Consider the following 22049-nt stretch of genomic DNA (forward strand, 5'->3'; position numbering starts at 1 on the left):
CAGATGTTGATCTTTGATGTTCCAACTGGATATGACGTTATGCCGCATCCAAGTGGAGCATGATAAGCCATCACCTCTCTTCTCATTCTCAGATAACTGGTGGCAAAGATGGCGAACGGGAATAAACCTTCTTGTGTTTAAATTCCCGCCATCATGTAAAATTATTTACAAAAAATCATAGCATAATGGTGTATCAACAGCAAGGGCACATCAGCATTTGGCTGGTTGGACAGCGGAAAACCATGCAAAACTGCAGTCGGGATGACTGGATCGTGTCATTCCTTGTATCAATGTAAGTGTCTTTCACTGGTGTTTGCTTGTGTATGTTTCTTTTCTATATTATTATTATTATTATTATTATTATTATTATTATTATTATTATTATTATTATTATTATTATTATTAGTAGTAGTAGTAGTAGTAGTAGTAGTACTATGATTATGTAAATTGTGATCGGGTCTAGCCATTGGTTTATGCGTTGCTGCTATGGACTCTACGCACTAAGCTCTGTCAGAGCAGTATATCGGTGTTGCTTACTCAAGAAGAAACAACAAGTCAGCAAATCCAATAAACTGATGGTCTGTCATACACTTGAATAAAGTTGGCAAGGTCGCAACCTGTACGTACACAGATCATTTGTCTGAGTGAATTTGATCGTTATCACCAGAGTGCAGCGATGGAATTAGTACATAGGACTCGGAGCTACCTCTGCCACGCGGCTATTTGTTCGTGGGGTGTCTAATGCGATCGCTCTGGATGAATTTACAGTAGTTCTGTGTTATCGATTTCACCTGTGACACGTGTGTTTTGAGGATGTAAAATGTATTCAATCGAAGAAAAACCTGAAATGGTGCTTCTTCATGGAAGATTGCACAAGAGGTGTTCATATATCAGAAGTCGATCTCCAGAATTTTGTCACATGAACGGTATCATCCTCACAAGATACATTTGGTACAAGCGTTATATGTGGTGACATAGAAAGACGAACAGAATTCTGTGAGTGGTTTCACGGGACACGAACACAAAATCCTATGCTAGAGGCTGACTATTCTATTCTATCCACTATTCTATCACTATTCTATTCAAAGATGAGGCTACTTTCTCAGTCAACAGACACAACGCTGTGTATTGGTCTCGCGAGAACTCCCACATAGTTGTTGAAGCGCACAATCAAGCCGATCCGCGTGTGAATGTGTGGTGTAGAATACACGACAACGTCATATTAGGATCCGTGTTTTTGCCAGATAGGTTAACATCAGACCAGTATCTACATAATCTGTACATCACACTATAGCCGTATCTGGATGAAATGCCTTTGGTATCGTGTGTATTTTATGTCCAGCACGATGGAGCACCGCCACATTACGGCCGCACAGTGCAACAATGGCTCAACAAGGTGCTTCCTGGCCGATGGATTGGTCGAAGGGGTCCAGTGGAATGGTCGCCCAGATCACCTGACTTCACGCTATTATACTTTTACTTGTCGAGTTATCTAAAGTCCGGAATATATCCAGAACCGTGCAACAGCTGCATTATAATATTCGGAATGTGTGTAGAGCAATAACACCCCAAACACTCCGGCGTGTGCGTATCCGTTTGTGCCACCAGCAAGAGGGACACCAATTTTAGCACCTATTGGCATAGTGTCCAGGACTGTTGCGTCTGGAAGCAAGTTCCGTGCGTGCGTGAGGCATGTACATTTATTCTCACTAACATGTACAGTAAACCTGTTAGAAAGCGACATGACTTATTTTCATTTGTTTGTCTTCTTTGTATACCTCCCCTCTCCTACCTCTACCCCCTTCTAGCCCTGACGCCACTCTCGTGGGCCTTGCAAATAGGTCTGCTCCTTTGTTCTTTAATTTGCTCTCCTTTCAATTCTCCTTGGCCCAGGGTATTTCACGCTCCAGATTATTTCATTCCATCTTGTCCTCCACTGACGTGGCAACGTTGCATTTTTCTTTATTATTGGGTGTTATACCAGTGTCGAGCTTAAACGATTGGTCCGATTACGAAAATTTTAGATTGACAACCCACGCTTGTGAATCAAAATGCTCTCTTATATTTTTTTTCATATGTTCAACAGTTACCGAGTTGGTCTATGCCAGAGGACTTTTGACTCGTTCGGTATATTAATCATCATAAACTGCTGATATCTACTGTTTGTGGGAAGGCAACTCTTGGGCCGCGCCATGATCAGTTTCGCACACGACAGAACAAAGTCACTTATAACTCAGACACTATTAGCCCTACACTAATATAAGTATACATTTTTGAAAGAGTATAGAATGGCGAAAAACTTTTAGAGGAAACATTTTTCCGAATTCGATCCTGTAAAGAATCCGTGGCTAAAACTAACGTCACACGCAACCAATATTGGGTAAAAATGAAAATAACAAGAAAACTATTATATTTAGCTCAAAACTGCACTACAATTAAATTGTAGAAGACAATTGGACAAAAAAAATGATAAAAGTTTGGATGCTCTGGCTATAATGGTTACGGAGACGTAGTGAATAATAGAAACTTGTAAAATTTCGGCTTTCCTCCCCTCCCCATCTCCTCCTATGAGGTGTTTTTTCTGGCATCCAGCATTTTTGTGATCAGTGATGAGTATATATTCAAAAAATATCGGACGCCAAATTGTTACATGATTTCCCTTAAACTCGAAAAGGAGAGCACTTTTGTCAAGTTGATGCCTAGACTATAACGAACCCATTTAACAAATTTGGCAGGATCATGATATATCACTGATTCCCGTCAGATGTGCAGACCTCGAAAATCACTCTCAAGACTGAACTAGGATTAATCAGGAAGCATTATTCTATCACATTGTTCTTTGGTCTACTTGCTGTGAACTACACACCGTATTTAGTAGTCCTGAGAACTTCTGATGGAGTCGTGGTGTGTGTGACACATTGGTAAAGGGTTCCAGAGGTTCCAGAGGCTGCTGCAAGGCCTCAGTCTAATGCAGATACCGTGTTGATTGGACGTCGTTGGTCATTTAGTACTAGATGGAGGTCTTTGCACTGGGTTGTGTACGTGGGAACTTACTCCATATTGTCTTCGAATGATTTCGTCCTTATGATATCTTATCCACAGTCTCAAAATTATATTATGAGTCACATTAAACTCTGTACTCAGAACTTGTTGATTTTGTCTCTATCTAATCTTTCGATGATTCATCTATTAATAATGTCGTATAGATGCCGTATTGTGTACGTACCCAGCGAAATACCCCCTATGTAGCACTACTACCAATCTGGCTTTGCATGTACCATCCACCAATGATCGTTCACGCTCGTAGAGGGCACTGTGTCATGTGATTACAATGTATGTCGTTTGTATGGAGCTGACGTGAATTTTTTCTGGATCCTACAAAATCTGGATTATATCATAAATCTTAGTGTTTTAAGGGAAAATAAATCCACTAACTTGGAGATATAAGTGTAATATGACAATAAGAAACAACTATCAAAAACAAAATGGGATATCACTTCAAGACATCAATATTATGTCGTAAGATTATTAAGACTTTTAAGATACTAACTAGAAAAGTACAATAATAATAATGAGAATCGAAAGGAGGATGTCGTCGTATGCTCGAGAAACTAACACAATTTGTACTTAGTTTTGAAAGAAAAAAGTTGAGTAGCACATATCCGTTTTATCTCTGGCTAAGTAACTAAACAAAGACAAAATAATGGTATAATATATCCAACATATCAACTTTAAGTTATAATTTGGAATTGAGTTATTTACGTGTTGGATAGAAAAAGTATTATATAGGGCTATATATTTTTTTATTTCTCAGATGTGAGATGTTTTGATTGCTTAGCTCGAAGAGCCTGATATAGTATGAATTACTGTTAGGGAAATATTGGATAAGATACATAGGCCCTACGTATTTATTTAGTGTATGTGCATCTTGAGGTAATAAATGTTAAAGAAGGTATTACCTAAATTTTGTTCTTAGAGTTAAGAAGCAAGTTGATATGCTTCAGCTGATAGGCGCTGCTATCGGCTGAAGAAATTCCACTCCCTTTCGCCAAAGCTCTCTCGCTTAGCAAGAGCTGAACCCTTATTGGCTCAACGCGTGGGTGTGTCGAGGGTGTAAACTTTAGTTCGCATTTTTGCCAGGGCTCAAGACTTTGGCAGCACTATAGTTGTCATTGTTAAATACGTCTGTATATTCAGCATCAGCACTATTACTCGTCGATAGATTAATTTCAAAACGTATAAAGTTGACTGTAACAAATATGACAGTTTTATGGAATGGAATCTACACGTAAGGTTATGCTACAAGATATGAGAAACCTAGGTGAAAAAGAAGTTTATTTATGGATTTTAGAATAATTTAGGAAACGTAAGCTTGGAAATTGTCAATTACAAAAATAAACTAAGTAGGAGAAAACAAAACAAAATTGGTCACAACCAAAAAATTATTGTAAGTACTATTGCAAGTACTGCCCAGAGGTTGATTGAAATCACGATTAAGTAACAATTGTCTCAAAACGCATACAGAAAATCTATGTCCAGCTAAAAATCGTTGATGTTTTGGTTTATCAGCTATTGTTCACTACGCATACACTAGCACTGCCAGCTTTCGAACTAAAGCAGTGAAGAACAAATCCTAAATTTTCTAGTCAAGGATAAAACTAGAATCTACAGTCAAGGGAGTAGAATTACTTAGTAGAAGTGCTCCAATAAATTTGAAAAGTTGTTTTGAGGACCAGCAATTATATCAAATATTACGAGTGTAAGCACAGTTAAAAAGGAAGATGAACATACTTTGATGAAGTTAAAGAAATCATCTAGGCTAAGAGTTCAAATTTCCACTATCTTCAGCTCATACGTCCAAAAAAAGAAGAAAAAATAGTCATACAAACGAGTGGAAATTGACGAAGGTGATGAGGAACGTCGCGAGAAGACATAATTTTCACAGGTGGCCAATGAAATGAAGTATTTAAATTCTTTATTCTGAGTAAACTTTTGAAATTAAGTTAAATAACTCTGTAGTTAAAACACACAGTGTACTAAGATATATTAGTATGAACTTAAAATACGCTGTTATTTTTCCTATAACATTTGTGTCTTACGTCAGAACTTAAAGAATAAATTCAAAGTGGAAAATAACTAATTGCAGAGGAGGGGGAAAGAGTCGGTTTTGTAACACTAACGATGTGACTTTGCTCTTGTAGAATTCTGAGCCGCCACTGATCAACATCCTCCCTTTTCATTTTAAGAATATTTCAGTGTCAGCAGCTATTGAGTAGAACTTCTAAAGTCCCCAACGAAAAGTTATAGAATAACAGTTCTTAAAAATAAAATTAAAATAAAATAAGGTAGTTCGTTGCTTTTAATACATAAATGTTTTGTTAAAACTTTTAAAAATCTTAACCATCGAATAACCAAAGTTTGGATAATACAATACACTGATATCCACTTGAATTAAAGATACCGGCAGTTGCAGAAACCGTCCTGTGGAGGCTCCACTAGTGCATGTCAAGGAGACGCATCGTGTGTGTACTGCTGTCGTGTGCTTCTCTCTCGGTAGCCGTGTCAGAGTTGTGTGTGATGGGCAAGATGAAGGATCTAAGTGCATTTGAGCGTGGTTAAATTGTACGGGACAGACGAATGGGTGGCTCGATATCGGAAGTGGCTGCGGCACTCGGATTTTCAAAGGCAACTATGTCAAGAGTGTATCGTAAGTACCTGGCTTCCGATAAAACTGTACCCGCACGGGAAAACTGCAGCGGTCAAGAACGTGTCGACGACAGGGGTAGGCGCCGACTGGCTCGCATCGTACCATCCGCTGGTCAGTCACTGCGATGAGCCACACTGCGTCAAATCGCGGACAGGTGTAATGCAGGACAACAACGCCGTGTTAGTAGCCACACAATCCACAACCACCTACTTGCCATGGAGTACATAACCATCGGCCCACACGAGTACCCCTTCTAACCGCACAAACAGGAAACAACGTCTAGCGTGGGCAAAGGGACACCGCCACTGGACTGTGGAAATGTGTAAAAAGAATGGCCTGGACAAATGAGTCACGTTCCACATTGGTACATGCCGATGGACGGGTACTGGTGCGTCGCCAACCGCACGAGGCAATGGATCTATCGTGCCAGCAGGTAACTGTACAGGCCGCTGGTAGTAGTATTCTCATCTGTGGCATGTTTACGTAGACTGAAATGGGTCCCCCAACACGTTTGACACGGCCCCTCACAGGTGAACGCTACCGCAATATTCTGGGTGACCATGTCATGTCATTTGCTCGGCTGCAACATGCGGATGGTGACCTCACTTTCAGCAGGAAAATGCGCCGGCCCACCGCTCTAAGATGATACCAGACTGGTTTGATGAGCACTCCTCTGATCTGGCAACACTTCCCTGGCCATCACGGTCACCGAATCTCAATTCCATCGAACACATCTGGGACGCCATGGAACGACTTCTTCGAGCTGTGGACCCTCTTACGATCAACCTGCGGCGAGCTATGTGGCAGACTTTGCAGCCAATACGGAATTGAGATGCTACAACAACATTTCAGGCGCCTCGTGAGTCCATGTTGCGGCGGGTACCCGCCGTTATTAGAAAGGAAGTTGGTGCTACACGGTATTAGGTAGATGTCTTTAATACAACTGGTGATCAGTGTATATAAAATAATTTTCAGTTCGAAAAATTACATATATACAAATTTAACTCTTGGAGCAAGTTCCGTAAAAGATTTTAAGCTAATTAATATGGTCCTTTTAATCTAATTTCTGGAAATACTATGGTTACTACCAAAAATGAGTATGATCATTTGTTAATAACTTTGTAATTAATGGATTAATTTAAATACTTTTATTTGGTGAAGAGAGTAGCTCTTTGTAAACTGCTTAACTTTTGTATCTTTTGATTTATGGCAAAAACAGTTTCATTCAATGGTATCACAGATCTTTTTTATTATAATGATTCTTGTTTCAATTATTTTATAGTACGTTAATCAGATAAATCTGTATAACTGCTCGTGGTTCGAAGCTGATCGCCTGAGAACACCAAACTATTCCAACCAGTTCCAAGGTTCAAATTTTATTTCACAAGGGAATGATTTTGTACCACTTTGATTCACTGATTCTCTATGAGTGATAAAAGCTTTCTTCAAGTCTAATCTAGCTGTTTCTATTCGTAGGGCAATATCTCTTTCATAAGCAAAAATACTATTGAAGTGTGGTGGCTCTGATATAAGTAATACTTCCAAAGATGTAATGACACCTAATTTCATGATAATTTCTTTCATCATTACGTTGGACGTGTAGCTCATACAATGGATTTTTAAAAATCTTAACTTTTGGCATTGCGTTATGCTAGAGATCACCTTTTCAACGTCTTCAATTTTCTTAATGCAAACTTGATACATATGAAGTACTTGGAGTTGGTGCTTCACCGCGTTCATAAAGTTAACAAATTCACTAACACAATTTCCTAAATTATTTTTACTTATATCAAGTTCTAGTAAAGAATGTACATGTTTAGATGTGGTTAAAAAACACAAATCATTTGAGGATATATCACAATTATGTAGAGATAATATTTGAAGACCACAATGTAATTTGTTAAGAATTGAGGGTAAGTTGTTCGTTATCTTGGTTGAGGATAGATCTAGTCGTTTTAATAAGGAATAATTCTGCAAGACTAAACCAATTTTTGAAACCCAGGGAGGTTGTTCACGCATGTAGGACATATTGATTTTACGACCGAGGACTAAAGTTTCGAGATTATGAAAACGACTTAGTATTTGAAATATGTCTGAAATGTTCTTATTCCCAATGTCTAACTCTAGAGCTCTAACATAATCTGGGCTTAGCAGCTGTAACAATTTTATCAGCTCTGGTTTGTGAATTGATTTAATTGTTATCCTTGAAAAGTGCAGTTCTGCAGTTGATCTGTAGCGATGAATTACCTGCAACGTTTTCAAGACAGTTAATATATTGTACGTTGTTATGGAACAGTTTACAATAACAACATATATCCTTGTGTCAGTGTATTTGTATGGCATACGTGAGACAAGCTGTCCTTTCTTTATGATATATTGCCTGAAAAAATTGATAAAATTTAACAAGTCAGCTGGATTGACGGGAAATCCACTCAGATCCACCAATAGCAAATTCATAGATTCTTGTTCAATTATGTGCTGAATTCTGCTCAGCACAGAACCACATTTCAATACAAAGTTAAGTAAATATACATATTCTTTGTAGGTCTTGAATGGTTGTTTAATCAACATATCCCAGCAGACATTAGTTCCAAAATCAGGAAGTATATCTGATAAGATTACAGACTGAAACGGCCATAAAGATATAATATACTGTACTGCTTTGTAGTTGTAACTCGTAAATGCAACCTTCAATAAAAATAATTTTAAAGATGAAGAAAAATTGTTAAAAGCATTTGTCAATAAACTCTTATCAGAGATAACGGATATACCTGCGAGATTCACCAAAGATAGTTCGTCGTTTTCCATTTTCTCGTAATTCCAAGAATAGAGGACCATATTGCGCTCATAATAAGTATTAGTCGGGATTTCAATTGCATTACGTACGTTCATCTCTTTATGATACATATCGTTGAATTTATTTTAAAAATAAATAAAACTTTATTATAAAACGTTATTAAAAATAAATAAATCCTTATTAACAATTCGTTTGTTTTGACTATTTGGAAGCAATCGCTTAGAACTCTGCGTGATTTGTAAATTCGACGCTTCAATAAACAACAACATACATCACAAACAAATTGACCTTTTCTTATTCTGATTTGTGGGAACGTGTTGTACCCGAGACGGCTTTGTGTGATAAAAGTGAAGTAAATCGTAGCTCGTGAGACAACAACGTTCAATCTGCCTGCATGAGCAGTGTTCTCCCCTGATAAACGTTTGCGTGCAGTTTTACTATACGGATCCATAATATAAGTAGTAGTAGAAGTAGGAGTAGGAGTATGAACGGGTTAGAAGCCCCTCAAGTATTCGTCGGTTTCTGTTCTCGACATAAAATGGGCAAATTAAAGACTTCCCCACATTTTTCCTGAATTTTACAATATATGGAGCGGTATAGTAAAACTGCACCAACGTTTGTTTAAAAATATCACTATAACAAATTAATAAATATTCCCTCGTCTTTTAAAGCACAGTTTAAACAATTCCAAGATACTACAATCATAAAATTTACTGTCGTAAAGTTTAGTGGAGTGCATAAAATTTAATGACTTCACTTTGGGAGCATTCAGAGATAAAATAGTTCTACTCTATTTACATATAAAATCGACGATTGTAGGTCTACCCGAGTGGTGGAAATTGGAGTCACATTCACTACTCCATAGAGTTTGCATACAAAATAAAGAGGCCCGTGCTATATCTATTTAATGCTCAATGCCTAGAATCCCATAGAGAGAAAGTATAAAGTTGTTCCCAAATCGAATTATGCCATCAATAGGTCAAAAACACGCTTTCGCGATCGATCCAAGTTATCCTTTCTTGACCAACTTTAACGTGGCTATAGATCTTGACCAGCTTGGTGTTTGTCTGAAATATTCTAGGCAACGAAAACCTATAAGCTGATTTTGACTAATGGCGACAAGTGTTTTACAAATGTTAGACTACCACAATAGAAGAAAAATGTTCAAACATATAACGTTTTAACATATATGGCAAATCCAATATGAAAAAAATGGCGGATTGCATACAACGAATTGCGAACGTGTTGAAGATAATTGTTATTATGATATTATAGACAAGGATATCAAGTGATTAATAATTCTAAAAAGGACTATCAGAAATCTTAAATAATTTTAAGCACTAAGACTTTCCTGTGCTCTTCCTAAGTTATTCACAGAACTCAAGATTAGTAGTATAATCACCCTCAGTGACTAGTGCAACTCTAGAACATTCGGTGAGACCAATTTCAATTATTTCCATTTTTATATATAAATAATATTGCTTGTTCTCATTTGTTAATTTGTTTCAATTTGTGGTGTTATAATGTTCTTTGTGCTATATTAATTTGGTGTTTAAAGTTAGTTGAAGAAAATGTTGGAAGCACAAGATAGTACTTCCTTGACAGAAATAGAAAAGTCAGAAAACATTACCATGGAAACGGAACAAACAGAGGTAGTTATCACCTCACTCAGCTCAGAAAACAAAACTTCAAAAACAATTATGGAAAAGGAATTAACTATCAATGGAAATATAGAAAATAAGTATAAAAATATGGAAACTAACACAACCTACCTAACCAAGAATAAATATCAAGCACATCATCTAGCACCGTATGTAGTTTTCCTTAAAGCACAATCAGAAGATATAGGTAAAAAACACATAATGTCCATTAGTCGAAAAATATTTTACGCGGACATACCCATACCTGGCATTGATAACATTGAAAAAATAGGTCGCAATCTGATAAAAATTAAGTTTCGCTCGGGCGATGAAGCCAACACATTTCTGACTCACTCTATTTTATCTAACAACAAATGGGAAGCCTTTATCCCAAATCACATGTTATATTCTACGGGTGTCATCTATGGTGTAGACCCAGATATAACCATGGATGAACTGTTGTCAGACATACAGTGTGATGTTCAAGTCACCTGAGCTCGCAGAATTTACCGTAAAAATGACAACAAAGAACTCCAACCAACTTCAACAGTAATATTAACATTTGACGCACAAACACTCCCAATAAATATCAAACTATACTACATGAAAAGAGACGTACATTTGTATATCCCAAGTATCAAACAATGTTTATTAGGTTGTTATAAATTTGGGCACAGAAAAAATAGCTGTCGCGCAAAAAAACCCACATGTGTCAAGTGCGGGCAAGGTCATCAACCTGATGTTTGCAATAACCCAGTCAAATGTTTAAATTGTGGAGGCAATCATAGAGCAGATTACAATCAATGCGTTGAACGCATAAGACAAGCCAAAATCATGGAATTAATGGCTAAAGACAAAATATCGTTTAACGAAGCCAATAATAAAACGACCTCCAGCTTTAGAAAATTCTACATATCTATTCGAAACACTTACAGATACCATAACAAATCCATCTCTGTCACCATTCCCTCCTAGAGTTAAACAATCTACTTATTCGGAGGCTATCTCAAATAAATTTACCTCATCTATTGAATCCCAGCGCGGAGAGACATTTGGTAGCCTTTCAGGAAAAAAAAACATAGTAGAACATAAATCAGTAAAAAGTACGAGTGACAATAACTCCAGAAAAATGGTTCAATTTAACATTGCTACTGAACTAAACATTAAAGATCAACAACCCACGACATCTAAAACCTTTCTTCAAAATTCCTTCAGTGTGAAGAAGGACAGCTATAAAAACTCTATGGGCTCAAGAGAAGAAGCACCGGCTTCCAAAAGAAAATACCCTTCAAACCATCTTCACAGCATTCCCTTTGGAATAATGCTCTTCCTCAAGGAAAAGATGATTCTAATAAAACCAAAACCTGTCATTCAACCTTTAATACTTCTAAAGAAAGGGACCTAGCGGAGTCTAATTTTGAAATAGATAGCATAAATGACCCAGTAAGAAAATCTCAAAGTAAAATGCTTAAATTAAGAGAAATTATCCAACGACATTTGACGTTAATAATTGAAGTTAATAATTCATTTTGGAAATCTTTATTACAAAGCCAACAAGAATTTGATTATATTTGTGGTGATTTGAATGTATCACATATTATATGGGGATTAAATAGAACAGATTCAGAAGATTTCTTAAAATTCTTACAGAATCTTCATACACTTTCATAAACAACGGGGCTCCAACTAGAGTACAGAACATCTCATTCAGTGCCCCAGATCTAACTCTAACAAAAAGAGATCATTACGTCGAAACAGAATAGTCTACATATTTTCACACGTGCAATAGTGACCACTATCCTATTATCTTCAAAACTCACACAATTAAATAGTTTCCGGACAACTCATATAATTGCAAGGCACCGTTTAAATCTAAACTCCAGCATGTGACAAAAGGAAATTAATTGGACAACATTTAGCAGCTTAATACAAGAAAACATTGAAAAACTAAATAGAGAACAAGACTTGTTCAAACTAATTAAAATTGTTGCTTCCAGACTATCAGAGAGAAAAAATCAGGAGCGGAATAAAACTAAAAATTCAAAACAGAATACAAATAATAAACCAATATGGTGGAACGTAGAATGCCAAAAAAGTGTCAACAAATGCATAATGGTCTTCAAACAATTTATAAATGTAAAATCTCCTGAAAATTTTATAAACTATCAACAAAAGAAGGCTGTAACTAAAACCATAATCAATCAAACAAAAAGACAATACTGGCAAAATTTCTGTAATTCCTTATCAGATCACACGTCAACATACAGAATCTGGAATTTTTGGAAGAAATTCAGAAATTACCATACTAACAATGCAAACTCGAATACAATCAATGACCTCACGTGGATTGAAACCTTTCATCACAAACTAACACCATGCTCTGTCAACAACGACAGAATGCTATTAAGCACTTATTTATTTAACAACCCAAATCCTCAATTAGACAAAGACTTCACAATAAAAGAGCTGGAAATAGTTCTCAAAAATATACATAAAAACACATCTCCTGGCATAGACGGCATTGGATTTAAGCATTATAAAAATCTTCCATCAGAAGGTCTTCAGATATTGCTAAATTACTACAACAATATCTGGAACTCCGGTATTATACCATCAATATGGAAGAAAATTTTAGTAACCCCATTACCAAAAATTAAACAACAGAATGACAATTCAACTAACTTTCGACCTATAGCACTACTAAATTGCTCTATGAAAATATTTGTGAATCTTTTACTAAATCGCCTCATGTGGTTTATAGAACATTTTCAAATTCTTTCTCCTAATGTAACTGGCTTCAGGAAAAATTCTTCAACTCAAGACGCTTTGTCTCTACTGTTAACAGATGTTTACAAATCTTTCTATTTAAGGCGTTCACTACTAGCAGTATCTCTAGACATTAAGGGCGCATATGATAATGTCATATTAGATATTCTCATCAAAAAATGCATAAACTTAAAATACCAGGAAAAATGATATGAATTATACATAATTCCTTAATTAATAGGAAACTGTACATTAAATGGAACAATTCATATTCCCTTCCTAGGGAAACTTCATTGGGTTTATTGCAATGTAGCAAATTAAGTCCTATCTTGTTTAACGTATACATTTCAGATTTAATGAAATTGAATTTACATAGATAAGCTTTGCAGATGATGTTTTGATAAGCATGCAAACCAATAACATCGAAAGCAGTCTTCCCATACTAGAAAGGAACTTAGACAAAAGAAACACTTGGATGAATCAGAACGGATTCGAACTCAATGAAAGAAAAACTAAATTCATCATCTTTAATAGAAAGAGGAACAATTTACAATATAAAATAAAAATGAAAAGTAACATAATCAATCCCGTGAGCGAAATGAAATATCTAGGAATGTATCTTGACAGAAAATTAACACGGAGAATACACATTCAACATTTAATGTCTGAATTTATAAAATATCAGAACCTTCTCAGTTGTCTTGCATAAAAAAAATGGGGCATCAATCCTATATCACTAGTTACAATTCTTAAACAAGGTTTTATATCAAAGTTATTTTATGGCATTATATTCATGTACTACATCCAGTCACATATCGACAAACTGGAAAATATGTTTTATTCGCTAGCAAGATTGATTTATGCTCAACCGGCATTCTGTCCAAAAAGAGGTCTATTATCAGAAATTGGTTGTAATCCAAGTCACATTATTATTTTGAAATACGCGCACAAATACATTTTAAATGTTCTTGGAAAATCCAATTCTCCAATCTTAAACAAATTGCAGCAAATAGATATAATACTGAAAAAAAGAAATATTCCTTATTCAAAAAACAGACCATGGTTCATTCAAGCATATCTGAACTTAAAAACGTCAATCTATATCTTCAGAAAGTACCCACGTTAAGCTGTTATGTCTGGAACTATCAAGTAAACATTACGCAGATCAACCCAGTAATACCGAACTATATAAAAATTTATCACGAAGATCTCAAACAATCAATTTACCAGAATATTTGGAAAAACATCATTCATAATTTTGACGAAGATTCTACATTTATATATACTGATGCTTCAAAATTTCCAAATTCAAAGGTCGGAGCAGCAATATTTATCCCCAAAGACTCCAAAACTATTAAATACAGACTACCACAACATACTTCCATATTCGAAGGAGAAGCTTTTGCGATACGTCAAGCTCTATTATACATAAAAAGAAATAAAATACTAAAGACAGTAATATGTTCTGACTCTTTAAGTGTATTAATGTCTCTAAATTCAACTCACTGGAATAAAAAGTCTACCTGGATCATATTAAATATTAAATATCTTTATGCAAATATGTCAAAAAACAATTTTCAAATATCGTTTATATTCAGTAAAGCACATGTTAACTTAGATCCAAATTTAACTATTATTGACTTAGCTGCTAAAAATGCATGTCAAGACGGCCAAAATATAAATATTAAACTGGCACCAGAAAATTTCAAACATATAATATCAGAGTATGAAAAAACGGAAATTAAACAATGGAGATCTAAAAATCCTTCTCTTCCTGGAAAACTCTATTGGGAAATTTATGGAAACAACACTACAAGCTTCTCAAAAAATTTATCATTCTGGAATAGACGAGAAGTGATAATATTTTATCGCATGTTATTTAACAGAGCACTAACTCCAATCAAATTATTCCAAATAAAAAAAAGGACACTTATCATTGTTGGTGTGACAAAGGTATTGGTACTCTGAATCATTTAATATTTGAATGCGAGTTATTTAAATCACATCGAAACAATTTACTTCAACAACTGCACTCCATTTTGGGACATGGACCTCTCTCATATGAAAGTATTTTGGTATCCAAGAACTGGAAAGGAATAAAAGCACTCATACAATATATAGTGAAATCAGGAATTGACAATTTAGATAATAATAATAATAATAATAATAATAATAATAATAATAATAATAATAATAATAATAATAATAATAATAATAATAATAATAATAATAATCATAACCATAATAATAATAATAATAATAATAATAAATATTAATAATAATATACTGTACTATCTTCTTTTGGACATACTTTCAATTCTAATCAATTTTTACAAGGAAGTAATATGAAAAACGGAAAAAAATAAAAATATAAAAAAGCAATAAAAAACAAACTCACAGAAAACATGCAATAATCAATTGAAGAAACAAGGAAAATAAATCTAAAATATTACTTCCAAGAAAAACTCACACATTCGGAAAAAAATCTTCTAATATCAACATTTGTTGCACAGCAATAGGAGGGTGCATAAGAAATAAAACACCTTTATATGGTGAAGAAGAAAGAAAGAAGAAGAAATCCAATATGGTTATTACAATTACAAAAAGTCTTGTGGTTTAAAATGCTCTGTAGTTGGCCAAGAACAATTATAGTTGACAGGGGTTACTGTGAGAAGGTTGCAGATCGATTTGAAACTCCTCTTTGTACTTATTTTTATGGGATGCTTGCATCTCTGTGCATCTCTGCACCTCTCACTATTCGGGGTACTTATTTACACTGAATCTCCTCGGGTCCCACTATTTGGGGTGCTTATTTAAATTGAGTTCCGTTGCCTCTCGCTATTCGAGGTGCTTATTTATAGTGAATACCCTCGCTTCTCAGTAGTCGGGTTGCTTATTTATAATAGGTCCTCTAGCCTATAATTACAGTAAAAATTTTTCTCCATAAATTCATAATTATAACAATTATGCAAGGATATATGCAGTTCTGATACAGTCATTATAAAATTAATCGTAGAATATAGAAATGGAAGGAATGTTGGAACATTAATCATGCTGGGGCTAACCCTTTCGTAGCCAAGTGCTTGAAAAAGGTAAACGCAAACCAAACAAAACAAACTGGATATTGTCAAAATTTATGCCAAACTATCTCTTCTACTGCAAAGTAAAACTCATCTTGCCCCAGCACTCCTTCTATTTCTATATTCTACCGTTAATTTCATAATGCATAATCACCCTGTCATTTAGCTTAAAAGACACAACAGTGGAACGTAGAATTTAACATTAGTAATGTAATAAGCCTGAAATCGGACACTTTTTTTTACCTTGCTATATTGATATTTGCAATGATAAGACAAGCGTTTACCTCTTCTAATATCGGTTTCACAGTTTCAGATTTCCAAGGATGGCCACGGGGTATATAATAAAGGATTTATTCCCATCTTGAACGCTCGCTATTTTGCACAAGTTTCGCGTAGAGATTCGAGATTCTTTCCATGTTCTTTCTTTAGCAATACTTTTAAATGATATACTACTTGATTCCCTTTGACATTTGCAAATTTTGAGTTGGACCCCGTATGGGACCACTCTGGGGATCCGGGGGAAAATGTTTTTACCTCGATACGGGAGTAACTTTGAAATGATGAAATACATGTTTTCCGGTTTTGTTTCACCACTTCAGACTTTTAGGGGTGCCAACAAACTTCCTGGATACTATGCTTCTTTATTCTCTTATTTTTCAGATACAAACACCCTATACCGTAAGCATCGGTGGACCACCGATGGGCAACTTACGACCTCTCGCCAAAAATTGGCGGCTCGCAGGGACGATCTGCGGTGGCCCCACTTCCGTTTTGAAAATTATACCACCAGCGGCAGGGACGCGACGAAACACCAACGAACCACAAAATTACTCCCCCAAACTATGTTAAATCGCCTGTATGCGTGATTTGTTTATATTCAACTGATCACTACAAAAAAGTACTCTGGGTAGTCGCGCACTATCAACCTTATGGTTATTAGGCGCGTGTTCTTCCCACTTCGCTTCGGAGGCGATGAAAAAACTCGCTTTTAGAGGGATAAGTCATTCAGGTCTTAATTTGTCCAATCAGACAAACTCCTATATCTCGAGATTTATTAAGTGGTACTGCGAACCGTTTTAGATTTATTGCTTTCTGGTGGGGTACTATCTACGTGCAAAATTTGAGCAAAATCGCAGACTGACACCTTCGGAGCCTCGTGTCTTAAGTTTAAAAAAGAGAGTAACATTCATTGAAATACATAACAATATAGTATTTCGAAAGTATAGTATGTATATGTATATGTATATGTATGAGCTTATGATTTCTTTATCGCCTACATTTCCGTACGTAAGCAATTCCAGTAAAAGTAAATACAGCGAACATATTAATTGATTCATCCGTAGTAGAATGAAAAAGACAAAGCAAAAAGACAACATTTGCAACGGATTTCAATGCCATTCTCTTTGAAATTCAGTTTGATTTCGTCAGAAGGAACTTCGAATAAATGATCATGTTAGCTCGGTGGTAAGCAGAGAGCTTTTAATTGGAAAGGCGTGAGTTCGATTCCCGTTTGATTATTTTTTCTAGTATTTATTGACATATTCCTCAACGTACAAATAATTACATAAGATAAGTACATTAACATAAATAATTATTCACACAATCATTTCAACGCATAAGTAGTTATTATGTTTAAAATATAGCATCTGAAATGTGGTGGGTGTTGACAGAACGTAGATACAAATGTAAAAGTTAAATAGAAATTAACAAAACGAATAATGGCAATACAGAAGTGTGTGTTGTGTATTTGTCTGCAGATATTTGTCATACGGAAATTACTTTTCAATAATCCCTTTACATCGTGGGATTTACGTTCACAAATATAGAATGATAATACTTCAATATGATACTTCGTGAATGGTATTTAAGTCACTACTAAAGTTGTGTATTATTACAAATACACATTATTTATCTACTGCAGTGGTTTCCAACCGTGTTTACTTGGCGTCCACTTCGTAAAACCTTTCATGCTTCACACCCCGGCCCTCGCCCTTTTTTACTCTCCGTTGTGCTGTTTATTGTAAGATAACCACCAAGAAAATAAACTTTTCTTTTGAGATTTAAAGTGCATTAAATAGTCCCATCTATTGGTAATGAGCAGCTGAACACCTTCGTAGATAAAACGCTGGTATTGGACCAAACAAAGGAAGAATTTGAATACTTATTGATGGGCAAATCAATAGTGCAAACTACAGCACAGTGATCAGAAAAGCACACAGGGTGAACATCTATAGAGCGCACAAAATTAATTAAAGTGGAACTTACATAGTTTCTGCCCAAGTGACTGGATCCATTGTGCCGAAAGACTGTGTGCCCGGGGATGATACCCTTATAATGACACCAAACCTCAACTAAGTTAAAATCTTGAATTAATTTGCGTAATGCACAAGTGTTGTAACTAAAACTTGAGTGTAGAGTCTAACACTGCGTTGTAACATCCTATACAGAGATCAAATATCTTGAACCAGAATATAACTCCGTTGGAACGTCTGTGAGATAGAAGGAGTTGCCCTCAGAATGATTATTATTTCCGAACGGTGAATATAGGTTACAAGAGTGTAAATTTTCATAATTGGCTGTAATAATGCGACCTGACGAGAAGTTTGAAAAGTCTGTTATTGAGATGTCTTTTCGATATAAAATAGCTGTTCCAGAACAAGTTTTAGAAGGATTGACTTCCTACAAGTGATTAAAGAGAAAAGAGAAATGATCAATATTGCCTTCTTGAAGAAAAATTATATCCAGATATGATTTGTTGCTGTAATCGGCTAGTGCTCTTTGCTTGGTAAGACTAGAACTACTGTTGACATTAATAGTGGTTATACTAGTTGCATACATAGTTAATGACCACCGAAAGATAAAAAGACACCAAATTAACACTACACAAGAAAATGACACAATACACGTACTGGCAATTGAGTTAATTTACATTGAGTACCTTTGGAAAAGTAGTATCAGAAGTTGCAGCTGGGAGTGGGAGGTTCTTCTGTAAAGCTGAAGAACTTTTCTCACTTAATGCGGGAAAGCTGGTAAACAAATGAACGTTCGTTAAAGTATCCACTTTGTTCAAAGTACCGGGATTTGTTGGGGATTTGGATGTCGGGGCACTGGATAATGAAGCTATTACGGCCGGAGAGATACGGCGCTTCGTATGTTCGGTGAGTCATAAATAGCACAGCTTTTAACTTGATCTCCATACGTTAACTACAAACATAAACAGCAGATAGTCATATAAGAAGGTATAGGCGCTTAATACACATACGTATTATCTTTCTGCCAGTTCTTACTTAGTAGATTCCATCTCGGTGGGAACTAAATGTAAACGTACAGTCATAATATTGGAACTTGCAGACTTATTAAAATGTTATATAATCATCCAGGATCATCTGAACAATGATCTTTCTATTCACTGGAAAAAGAATTTGTTCACAAAGCATCTGTGATATTAACTTAAGATATAACTATTGGCGATTATAATCAAAATCAATACTAACAATTTGATCAGGAACCAGAGGGAAAGTATTGCGATTCCATTCATGCAATACTAATGTATTAGGCTTGTGCACTACATCTTGGAATGGCAAACGTATTCACTCGAATAACAGACATTGTACACTTAGAAGGTAAAACTGTACTTTACATTAGACTATATGATAAAAAGAGTAAATAAAACACTAAATACTTGATAGTAAAACATACTCTACTTACCGATGTAGGATGTGTTGAAGAAAGGAAACACACTCACTACTGTCACTCGAACACCTACGGAGAAACGAGGTGAACAGCACAGCGTCTGTCAAGCAACTTAACGATTTCATCTCCAACGATCTACCACTGACTTAACATGGTCACTCTATGCAAGCACTTCCTAACGAAATATATTTGGATTTACAAGAAAATGACAATTATATTCATTGCAAACACTGTTTTCGTTGTTTGTTTTATTTTACTACGCATGTGAGAATTATGTTTGATGTCTTTCCTTTCATTCTTCTTTTAAATATGTAAATGTTCTTTTACGTATGGAAATCAAAATGACAAAACGAGCATGTGAATACAGTTTCGAAATATTGTATCATTAAGTATTTCAATTAATCTTACTTTTTCTACACTTAATACCATTATAACATGAATTATTTAAAAAAAGAAAGAAACACATCTGCACACTTTTCCCGCTTGCTAAGTTGGCTTGTAGGTTCGAACTAGCATCTTTGGTTTAACGTTTTCCGAAGATACCCGAAGCTGGACTTCAAAAGTGTTTGTCTCAAAAGAGCCATATCATATCGCTCAATCTGTCTGGAATATGGTATATGTTTTTATACGTGTAAAAGCAGTATAACAGATCATTTTTAAACAGCTTTTCGTATGTATTAAGATTCATTTATGAAAACTGTTTTAGTATTAGTATTACATTTCTTGCAACAATTTAAGATTTCTTTCGCGTTCGTTGACCAATCCGTTCTCCACAATGGGCGTGTCGTGCAAGTAACCAATCACATGCCAGTTACTAGCTGTTACCTTTTGCTTCCTGCTCACAGTTCAGAGCATTGGTAATTATGGATAGGTGTACAGCAGTAATTACAATATAGGAGCTGGAAGGCTGTTCTGCAACTGCAGCAGGAGGCGAGTTGGCATCACTTCCTTGACAGGGAGGTGATGGATTCGGCAATATGGTACTACAGGTCAGACTAGTAATTTACGATCTCCTGGTCGTTCTCACGTGTCTACCGAGGTGGGAGAATGCGAGATTAGTAAAGGAAGCCTTGTTAGACACACTAAGGATGTCTAGACAGCTAAGGAAAGCTTTTTAGTTTCGTGGTAGTAAGCAGACAGCTCTCCAATGGCTTCGTCATGGTGGGTTACATGGCCGTGTTGCTGCCGTGAAGGGAAAACCCTCAGACGAAAATTTACTGTCTCGCGTATGCACATGCGAATGTGGATCGCAACTAGGGAAACAGTTCAGATGAGTCCATATTAAAAACGACGTCGAATGGGGACGCCATTCTGTGTATCGTCCTAGAGGAACCCGATATGACCCTAGATATGTGGTTGCTTGCAATCGCAGTTGCCATATATCTATTTCATGTCGGTGGTGGATTTTAATTCGCGGTGTAGGACAGTTTCACAGAATTGAAGGACATCTGAACATTGCTCAGTACTTAGACATTATGAGTTATATCATGGTGTTATCCATAGGAGTACTTCAGCCTGATGGTGTAATTCAGTTCCATGAAGAGCAGTCGCCAATACATACTTCTCTTGTGGTTCAGGCATGCTTCGCAGGGCAGCCATAGATTGATTTTATTGACTGGCCTCCTCGTGAAGCAGACCTGAATCCCACGGAAAATATGTGGACTGAAGTGAAGCGTACTCTAAGGGACTGTTGGCCTGAGGCAGATCCACCAAGAACTTTCGACGACCTGTAGGACCTCGTTTCCGAGATATGGCTGAGTTAGGGAAAGGAGATATATTTTCCACGCTTTTAATAGATTCTATGCTCAGAAGAATGGAACGTGTAATAAATTCAGAAGGGTCTTGGACACAATATTAGTGTCCCCACCTTAACTCCCATAAACAGCCCTTTTTGGTCTACTTGAAATTTTTGAAAATATTTTTAAAAGTGAATCACTCCTTGTATCCGATTTTTGTGCAATTCTATTAATTTAAAAAAAAAATCTCTGAAGGACTTAAACTCAAGACCTGAAGATTGAGAATTCCGCGCTCTACCAGTGAGCTGCCATGAACACACAAAACCCAATGTGAAAAACATGACTATGAATTTCCAGTGTTCGATGACAACGATACTCATATCCGTTGCAAATGTTGTATTAAACTTTCTATATTGCACAACACACACACACACAGAGAGAGAGAGAGAGAGAGAGTGAGAGTGAGAGAAGGGGACCATTTCCATATACAAAAGTATTGAACTGAAAACCTATGTAAAGAAAATGCATTTTGCCTTACTTACAAAAGCACAATTTCAGTCTCTTCATGTGAACTTTGGGATCAGGAATTTCTTGTGAGCGTTTTGAATCTATTCAGTTATTGACCTGGAA

General features: G+C 35.9%; 1 protein-coding gene across 1 annotated transcript in view; it reads left to right on the forward strand.

Annotated features, from left to right (window-relative positions):
• LOC145681867 (uncharacterized) overlaps positions 1 to 22049 on the forward strand; it is a 148161-nt gene that overhangs the window by 108244 nt on the left and 17868 nt on the right. The window lies entirely within an intron of this gene.

This window comes from Thermobia domestica, chromosome 3 (genome assembly GCF_964235325.1).
Source record: "Thermobia domestica chromosome 3, izTheDome1.hap1.1, whole genome shotgun sequence".
NCBI lineage: Eukaryota > Metazoa > Arthropoda > Insecta > Zygentoma > Lepismatidae > Thermobia > Thermobia domestica.